Below are 10,289 nucleotides of genomic sequence, written 5' to 3'. Positions count from 1 at the left end.
GGGAGGCGGAGCTTGCAGTGAGCTGAGATCCGGCCACTGCACTCCAGCCCGGGCGACAGAGAGAGACTCCGTCTCAAAAAAAAAAGAAAACATGTTACCTGGCCCACGCTAATTTTCAATCTCAGCTGTTTTTTGCTGTTAACATTACCAATAATGTCTTCCTTCAAAGAAAGCTAAATGTGTATAAAATTTTGCATTGCACTCAGTAATATATCTCAATTTCGCATCAACGGATGGTTAAGCCTATTACTCAACTATCCACTACACTGCCTCACTGCCAACATCTTCTAGAAGATGCACCAAGTTTAGAGAGCAGTTTTATATAACCCCAGCATCATAGTAAAACCTGAATCAACAGGTTAGGATCACTGAGGTCCATCTTCCTGTTCACATTCTCTGATTCTAAAGTAGAAGCAAGGCTGAATGAGGTCAAGGATCTGTATAAAACTCTTTTAGCCGAATCTCTTCAGCTTCTCAATAGGATTTTCCTTGAATCCAAATCTTTAAAAAGTTAAACAGTTAACAAAAAGGTGTGCCTAAGAGTGCTGTTGTAACTGCATCAGGCCTCTTAATTGCTCTTCATCTGCTCAGGCTGTCATAGTAAAATACTACAGACAAGGCAGCTTAGGCAACAGGAACTTATTTCTCACAATTCTAAATGCTGGGAAGTCCAAGATCAAGATGCCAGCAAAGTAGGTTTTGTTGTGTTTGTTTTGTTTTGTTTTGTTTGAGGCCTCTTCTCTTGCCTGGTAGGCAGCCACCCTCACCTTGTTATGCTCCCATCACCTTTTCTTTGAGTGCACTGTTCGGAGAGCTCTCCAGTGTCTTTTCTCTGTACTTAAAAGGACACTAATCCTGTTGGATCAAGGTTCTACCCTTCTGACCTTATTTAACCTTAATTACTGCCTTAGAGGCCACATCTCCAAACACAGCCACACTGTGGGTTATGGCTTTAAGATAGGAATTGTAGGGGTGCACAAATATTCAGCTCGCAACAATTGCTGATGGTGGAAGTGTAGCCAGAGTGGGAAAAGAGATAGTAGAGGGGGAAGAACTGAGGCATGGGGTAGGAAGGAATTAATGTTTGTATATTTAAGAATGATCTGGGGCCAGGCACGGTGGCTCACGCCTGTAATCCCAGCACTTTGGGAGGCCGAGGCAGGTGGATCACTTGAGGTCAGGAGTTCATGACCAGCCCGGCCAACATGCTAAAACCCCATCTCTATTAAAAATACAAAAATGAGCTGGGCATGGTGACGCGTGCCTGTAATCCCAGCTACTCGGGAGGCTGAGGCATGAGAATCACTTGAACTCGGGAGGCAGAGGTTGCAGTGAGCTGAGATTGCACCACTGCACTCCAGCCTCAGTGACAGGAGCGAAACTTCATCTCAAAAGAAAACCAAAAACAAAAAGTAAAACTCAATTGTTTCTATATAGATCCCATCAAAGAATGCTCATTATTTAGTGCATATATTAGTAAATGCAAGGGAGAGAGGTGGCATGTAATTATAACTACTACAAAGATTTACAAACACCAGATTTCATTGCAAAGGTTTTTGGAAAATCCTATTTCAAAAATATCTAACATTTTAAAATTAAGTTTCTCAATGCTGATTTGAGAATTCTTAACTACCTAATTGTTTATCACATTACTGGATGCCTATAATAAATGTAAATAATAGCTCAGACTTTTCTCATCGCTCTGGTTGTAAGAACTTCAGTTTCGGAATATTATTGTTTTGTCAGTTTTCTAGGGAAAATGTCAGTCCTTTGATTTATGTTAATCAATAAATTTACCTTTCTTCCAGCAAATTCCTGCCCTGGAAGCCTGCCAAGCCATGAGTTTTGTGAATGAAATACTTGTGTTTGTGAGATTTCTATGAAATGTAGAATTGTTGGATACCTTTTACTAAATCATAGTGAAATATCTGATGCAGTTAGTGAATTGTGCTTGAATTGTGTTGCATCTGGCACTAATTTCAAGCATGTAGCTCTCATTTAAATTCTCAACCATATCTTTAAAAACACAAAGCAGTTTTTCTTTGCCAAGAAATATTATAGTTTATGAACAGCTTTTCCTTACATTTAACAATTTTTTAGTGTAGAGATTATAAGTCACACCCATATTATAAAAGATTAATTGTGGAGTTCTTTTTGGTGGCTGCTAAATCCCTGATTGATGAATAATTTCTCAAAATATAATGAAACCCCTTAAATATTTTTAAGTTGGAAAGGTGAATACAACTTTGTTGAACATATAATAAATGTGCTTCTTGCTGAAACTGAGAAAGAGAATATTAATTTCCTTCTATACAAACACCTCTTTTTTGGCATTAAGAGGAAAAAGTGATTTAGTGACTTAAGCAAAAGAACTGAAACCAAGGAGTTCTGAATTTCAGGATTCATGTTGATATCCTTCATGATTAAGGAATGACAATTTCTCTATCTGGATTTTTTTTTTTTTTTTTACAGAGTCTGGCTCTGTCACCCAGGCTGGAGTGCAGTGGCTGATCTTGGCTCACTGCAAGCTCCGCCTCCCAGGTTCACGCCATTCTCCTGCTTCAGACTCCCAAGTAGTTGGGACTACAGGCACCCACTACCATGCCAGGCTAAATTTTTTGTATTTTTTTGATAGACATGGGGGGTTTCACAGTGTTAGCCAGGATGGTCTCGATCTCCTAACCTTGCGATCCGCTCACCTTGGCTTCCCAAAGTGCTGGGATTACAGGTGTGAGCCACTGTGCCTGGCCCTCTATCTGGATTTTTTTTTTTAGGTTTGCAAACTGAAGCATCTATAAACAATGTTAGTCTTCCAAGAATATGTCGAATAACTAACACTACGAATATCAACAGGACTTAACGTTTGAGAAAACAAAATTTCTGTAATACAGAACGTTGCCAAAGAAATACACTTTTTATTTATTGGTCATATCTAGTAATTCCAAATTTTTCAGTTCCAACAGGCTGTACATAGGCAGAAAGCAGAACAGGAGAGGCAGGCTTATTGAGCATTTTTGTAGGCTAGGAAACTTGTACCTAATATCTTATGTAATCTTATGAGGTAGCTATTAGTGTATCCATTTTATAGCTAAGAAAATTTAAAACTTCAAGAGCTTAAGAAACTTGTCTAATGTCACGTGCTTAGTAACATGCAGAACCAGGGTGGGGAAGTTTCACCAGACTCAAAAGATCCTGCTGTCTCCACTGTCCACATACTGCCTCTTTTAAGAAGAGGTTCCTGATAAATGCCAGCACAATGCAACCAATAAAGTGTGGATATCATTACTGCCCAGTGGCATGTTATACCCATTGGGAACTCATAAAAAGAGAGGCTTCGGGAGCAGAATGTCTTCTCTCTCTGCTTCCCCCTCAGGATCTAGTGAGTGATCAGATCCCATTCGAGGCATCCTCTTCAATTATTCCTGATTCGTTATATTGAAGTCTATGTTAATTTCCTTTTTCCTAATACTTTCACCTTCCAAAAACATCCCACTGTCTGATTAATGTCTCTGAATGAAAGAATACATGTAAAACTTTAACATAGAGCCTGGCATGTAGTCAGTGGCTAATAAATATTAGCTTCCTTCCTTCCTTCACGTGTAAAAACTAAGAAACCCATAAATGTTGATAGAGTATTAGATTCTCTGTCAATATCTTCATAGTCCTTACTATGTGCCCAATGCTCAGCACTATGCTAAGGGTTGAAGATGCAAAAAAAGAACTGTATGGAAACTGGCCTCAAGAAGTTTGTAGTCTGAGACATAGTAATATTTAAACCATGAGTACTATAATTGTGAGGTTCATGATGTAAATATGAACTATGGAAATCCTAAGAATGAAAAAGTAAGGTAAGTGGAATTTACTATATACTATTTCCTTTGCCTGAAATACATTTCTCTTTTTTACCTGCTAAATATCTTTTCATCCTTCAAAACCAGATCAAATATATACATTGGCTTTTAATCTCTACCTTGTTGACTTATTTTTAAATGGTCACTGTAGGGATTACAATACTCATCCTTTTTACAGGCTTCTTAAAGTTAACATTTTAACAATTTGTGTGAAATGTAGAAATACTGGAACTGTGTGGGTCCTTTCAAAGCTCTTGGCCCACTCTTAATGTTGTCGTATGCACTGCATCTACACACATTGTAAATCTCACATTAAGATATTTTTATTTCCTTGAAACTATTATGTATTTTAAAGGAATACAGAGGAAAAAATAGTCTTTTACACTTACCCACATATTTACTATTTCCGAGGCTCTTCACTCCATCCTGTAAGTCTAAATTTACATCTGCTTTCATTTGCCTTCATTCTAAATAATTTCTTTTAGCATGGCTTGTAGTGTAGATTTGCCAGCAATGGATTTTCTTAGTATTCTTTTATCTGAAACTATCTTTATCTTTTTTAAAGTGAGGTGTATTGAGGAATAATTTGATAATTTACATACAATATAAATTCACGCCTTCTGTATACACTATGATTTTTGACAAATGCGTATAGTCATGTAAACACTACCATAATCAGTATACAGAATATATCCAAGTTGCCATCATGCCCATATATAGTCAACCACTTCTCCCTCCCCAGTCCCTATAAACTACTGAGGTATTCTCTGTCCTCATAGTTTTGCCATTTCTGGAATGGAGTCATATAAATGAAATCAAATAGTCTGTAGTCTTTGGAGTCTGGCCTAGTTCAAGGAGCTTAATGCATATGAGGCTCATGCGTGTTGTTGCGTGTATCGGCAGATTGTTCCTTTTTATTGCTAAGTAATATTCCATTGTGTAGCTATGCATAGTTCGTCTATTCACCAGATAAAGGATATTTGAATTGTTTTCAGTTTTTAGCAATTGTTAATTATAAATAAAGATGCTAAAATGCTCACATAAAGGTTTTTGTATAAAAAAAGTTTTCGTTTCTCTTAGGTAAATACCTAGGCATGGGTTTGCTGGATTAGATGGTAAGTTTTTATTTAACTACATAAGAAACTACCAAAGTGTTTTCAAAAGTGCCTGTACCATTATACATTTTCTTTTTCTTTTTTTTTTTTTTTTTGAGACGGAGTCTCCCTCTATCGCCCAGGCTGGAGTGCAGTGGCCGGATCTCAGCTCACTGCAAGCTCCGGCTCCCGGGTTCACGCCATTCTCCTGCCTCAGCCTCCCGAGTAGCTGGGACCACAGGCGCCCGCCACCTCGCCCGGCTAGTTTTTTGTATTTTTTAGTAGAGACGGGGTTTCACCGGGTCAGCCAAGATGGTCTCGATCTCCTGACCTCGTGATCCGCCCGTCTCGGCCTCCGAAAGTGCTGGGATTACAGGCTTGAGCCACCGCGCCCGGCCACCATTATACATTTTCACCAGTAACGTATGAAAATTCCTGTTGCTCCCCATTCTTCGGTATGGACATAAAAAGTAAGTGCGTTCAAATAAGTGTGTAGTGGTATCTCATGTATCAATTTTAATTTATCTAATAACTTATGATGTCTCTGGACTGTCTTTTGACTTTTTAACGGTGTGTTTCAAAGAGCAAAGTTTTCCATTTTGCTAAAATTTAACATCAATTTTTTCTTTCATAGTTTATGCTTCGTATGTTATGTCTAGGAAATTCTAAGAAATCCTTGCCTTGTCCAAGGACACAAAGACTTTTTTTGCTTTTTATTATAATTTTTTTCTTTTTTTTTTTTTAGAAACAGAATCTTACTCTGTCACCCAGGCTGAAGTGCAGTGCCATAACCATAGCTGAAGGCAACCACAGCTCACTGCAACCTCAAACTCGTGGGCTCCAACCATCCTCCCGCCTCAGCCTCCTGAGTCTCCATTAACCATGACTGGCTAATGGTCACAAAGATTATTTTCAATTTTATTATTTCTGTTTCATGCTACACATTTTTATAGTTTTAGATTATAGGTTTATGATCCATTTTGCATCAACTATATACATATATGATACAAAGTATATGTCAAGGATTATTTTTTGGTACCTGGATGTCCAGTTTTTCCAGCATGATTTATTGAAACTCCTTCTTCCAGTGAATTGCCTTTACACCTATGCTGAAAATCAAATTGACCATATATATTCTAGACTCAATTCTGTTCCATTGGTCTGTGCATATATTCTTTCTCCAATATACACTGTCTTAATGACAGTGGCTTTATGATGTGTTTTGAAATCAAGTAATGTCAGTCTTCCAACCACATTCTTTCTTTAAAATTGTTTTTACTATACTGGTTTGTTTGCTTATTCATATAAATTTTAGAATTAGCTTGTCAGTTTCTACAAAAATATGCTGCTAATATTTTGATTGGAATTGCATTAAACCTATAGATCAATTTGGAGAGAACTGATGTCTTAACATTATTGAGTCTTCTAATCCATGAAAAGTTTACCTCTAGATTTATTTAGGTCTTCTTTAATTTCTCTCATGAATATTTTGGGGTTTCAAGCATATGATCATGCACATATTTTATATTTAAAACTGTTTCATGGCTTTTATGCTATAAATTGTTATAAACTGTGTTGGAACTGTTTTTAATTTCAATTTCTGACTTTTCATTGCTATTATATATAAATAATTTTTAGATTTTTATTATGCATTTTGTTGTTGTTGTATGGATTGTTCTGCAAACATGAGTTAGCTCAACTTGCTTGTGCTGTTCAGGTTTCGCATTTCCTTATTGATTTTCTGCCAACTTGTTCAATTGATTACTGAGACAGGAATGTTGAATTCTCAAACTGCTATTATGGATATGTCTATTTCTTCTCTCATTTATATCAGGTTTGCTTCTGGTATTTGAAGCTATGTTTTCAGGTGCCCATATATATGGGGGTTTTATGACATCTTTGTGAATTGACCTTTTGGTTGTTATGTAATAGTCATCTTTATCCTTGGTAATATTCCTTATTCTGAAGTCTATTTTGTTTGATATCCAAATAGCCACTCTAGGTTTTAAAAAATTTGTATTTGCATGGCATATCTTTATCCATTACTTTATTCTTAACATATATATGATTTACATTTAAAATGTATGGTGGCTCATGCCTGTAATCCCAACACTTTGGGAGGCTGAGGCAGGTGTAGTGTTTGAGCTCAGCAGTTTGAGACCAGCTTGGGCAAAATGGTGAGACCCCGCTTCTAAAAAAAAAAAAAAAGTGCAAAATTTGCCAGACCCAGCTACTTGGGAGGCTGAGATGAGACTATCACTTGACCCCAGGAGGTTGAGGCTGCAGTGAGCCAAGATCCATGCCACTGTACTCAAGTCTGGGCAACAGAGCAAGACCCTGTTTCCAAAAAAAAAAGAGTGTATTTCTTATGGATAATACATACTTGGGTCTTGCTTTTTTATCCTGTCAATCTCTTTAAATTGTTGTAGCTGGAGCATTTATATTTGATGTAATTATTGGTGTAGTCATTTAAATCTACCACCTTTCTAGATATTTTGTATTTATTCTATTTCTTCTTTATTCCTTCTTCGTGTGCTTTTCCCAGGTGAGTCAGTGCTCCCATATCATTGCTATTTGAAGGAGCTTGTCATTACTTAGATTTATAGCTATTTGTTTTGCCCTGTGAACTTAGTGTTCTGGGTTCAAGGAAAGTCATACTTTTGTCATTTATATGACACTTTCTTATTTTTAGGATGGTATTAATGCTCTTTGTAGCTTTCTATGTCTTAGGTAGAAGTGGAACTCATTTTTATTCTTGAAGGTGATTTTTCTGGATATGGAATTCTGGGTAGATAGTTTTTTCATTTATTATTTTGAAATTGTTGTTCCATTGTCTTTTAGCATCTGTTATTTCTGATGCAATCTTTGAGGTCCTTCAAATTATTATTCCCCTATATGGAATGTGTCATTTTTCTCTGACTGCTTGGAAGACTGTCTGTTTATCTTTAGTTTTCAACAGTTTGACTGTAGTGTTTCTAAATATGCTGTTTATGTTTTAAATATTTTACTTGAAGTTCACTGAACTTCTTGAACTACAAAATTTATGTCTTTAGCTAAAATTGAAGAATTTTCAGCCATTATTTCTCCAAATAATGTCTCTAGTCCGTTCTCTCATTACTTTTCTCCAATATTGGATATTTTAATATTTGTTTACAGGACTCTGAGGCTCTGATCATTTTTTAAAATAGGCCAGCCATGGTGGCTCATACCTGTAATCTCAGCATTTTGAGAGGCCAAGGCAGGAGGATCACTTGAGCCCAGGAGGCCACAACCAGCCTAGGCAACATAGTGAGACCCCCATCTCTATTTAGAAAAAAACTATATATTTAAAAAAAGTTTTCCCTCTGTTCTTCAGAATATATTATTTTTATTGGTCTATCTTCAAGTCCTCTGATTCTTTTTTTATCACATCCATTCTGCATCTAAGCCATCCAGTGAATTTTTTATTTTACATATTTTATTTTTCTGTTTTAGAATTTTTATTATTTCCTTTTTATAGTTTATATCTCCCAACTAAGGTTTTCTATCTTTTCATTATTATAATATATTTTCATTTCAGTCCTGAAGCATAATTATTTTTTAAATTCTTATCTTTTGATTTCAACTTTGGTGTCATCTCAGAATTAGTCTCTATTGATTTTCTTTTTCCTTAAAGCTGCTTCATGTTTTTTTAATCTTTATATGACAAGTAATTCTGAACTTTATGCTAGAAATTGTGATGGACATGTTGTAGAAACTCTGGATTTTATTATGCTTCTTCAAATGAGTATACATTATATATAAATAAATGTATAATGTATATAAAAATTTTATATATATATATGTATATATATATATATATATTTTTTTTTTAAGCAGACAGCTAACTAGGTTAAGCCCAAACTGTAAGCTCTGTCTCCCTGGCAGTAGGTGGCAGTTCAAAGCTAAGCTCAGTTATTTTAGCCTTAGCTGGGCTCCTTAAAGTCTGCCCTTCACTTGCATAATTCAACGGTCATCCAAAGATTAGTACATAGTTTATATGTAGAAATTAGGCTCACCCTTTCTGCCTCACTTCTTTTCAAGATTCCAGTTCAGTTTCTGGCAGCTGTTATTGACCCAGACTCTTTCCCCAAGTAAGATTTCTATTCAGTTTCTAGCCTTCCTACCCAGCTTTGGCTATGACCTGGTCTCAGGATAAAAGCTTGAAAAAAAAAAAAAAAATGGTAAACTAATCCCTTGCCTTCCACTTCTTCTGACTATCTAACCTCTCCAGTATTTGCCTGCTTTTGTTTCTTCTCCAATGCCTTAGAATAGTTATTTTGCTTCTTTCTAAAGCCTACAGTTATTATGTATGGAAAGGTTGGTAACACAGAAGCTTATTTGGGAAGTGTGTTTGTAATTCAAATAGTTACATACCTCCTTAAACATCCCTTGTGTTTTTCATGGAGTCTTTTCGTCATCATTGTTGTTGTTGTTGTTGTTAGAGTTTATTCATTTTAGTTTATATAATTTAAGATCAAGGACTGTTACATTTTATGTTCAGTACCACCTTGACAACTGTATTATCTATAGTGGTAGACGCTGGGAACTTGGTAAATATTTAAATGATGAATAACGAGTAACCTTGGTATACATTTTTCTTAGCTATACAGAATATATCCTTGTTGAGAAAAATTTTTCCATGTAAGAATACCTAATTAATAATTGCTGTTTTTCATTAAAAATTGCCATTAGAACAGAAAAAACACACTTAGATTTCTTTAAAAACAGAACCTCGCTTCTCTTCTAAAATAAAAATTTAATTCCATGTATTTAACACTGACTTAAAATCTATTGATGTCAAAGTACTTTAGAGAACACTATTTTTGTGTGAAAGGGGAAGATAATTAAATATGACAGATAATTCTAAGAACCCTTATCTGAAAACAAAATTTTTTTTAAAAAGACAGAAAAGACATGCTCACTGCCATCCAAGAATCTAAAATCTAGTTGGGGATACAGAAAGAAGTAAATAATATAAAGCAAAAAACTGTTAAGTGCTATATTGAGATTAGAACAAACTATTATGTGAGAAGACATGGACACACAGAGGGGAACAACACACACTGGGGCCTATGGAAGGGTAGAGGGTGGGAGGAGGGAGAGGGTCAGGAAAAATAACTAATGAGTACTAGGCTCAATGCCTGGGTGATGAAATAATGTGTACAACAAACCCCCATGGCCCAAGTTTATCTGTGTAACAAACCTGCACATGTACCCCTGAACTTAAAATAAATGTTAAAATAAAACTATCAAGATCACAGTAAATAGAAAGCAATATAATCAGTTCCGGATTCCAAAGAGTTTTTTGGTAAAGGTAGGATAT

The sequence above is a fragment of the Colobus angolensis genome, unplaced genomic scaffold (genome assembly GCF_000951035.1).
Source record: "Colobus angolensis palliatus isolate OR3802 unplaced genomic scaffold, Cang.pa_1.0 Scaffold75, whole genome shotgun sequence".
Classification (NCBI taxonomy): Eukaryota; Metazoa; Chordata; class Mammalia; order Primates; family Cercopithecidae; genus Colobus; species Colobus angolensis.
This window is presented reverse-complemented; position numbering follows the sequence as displayed.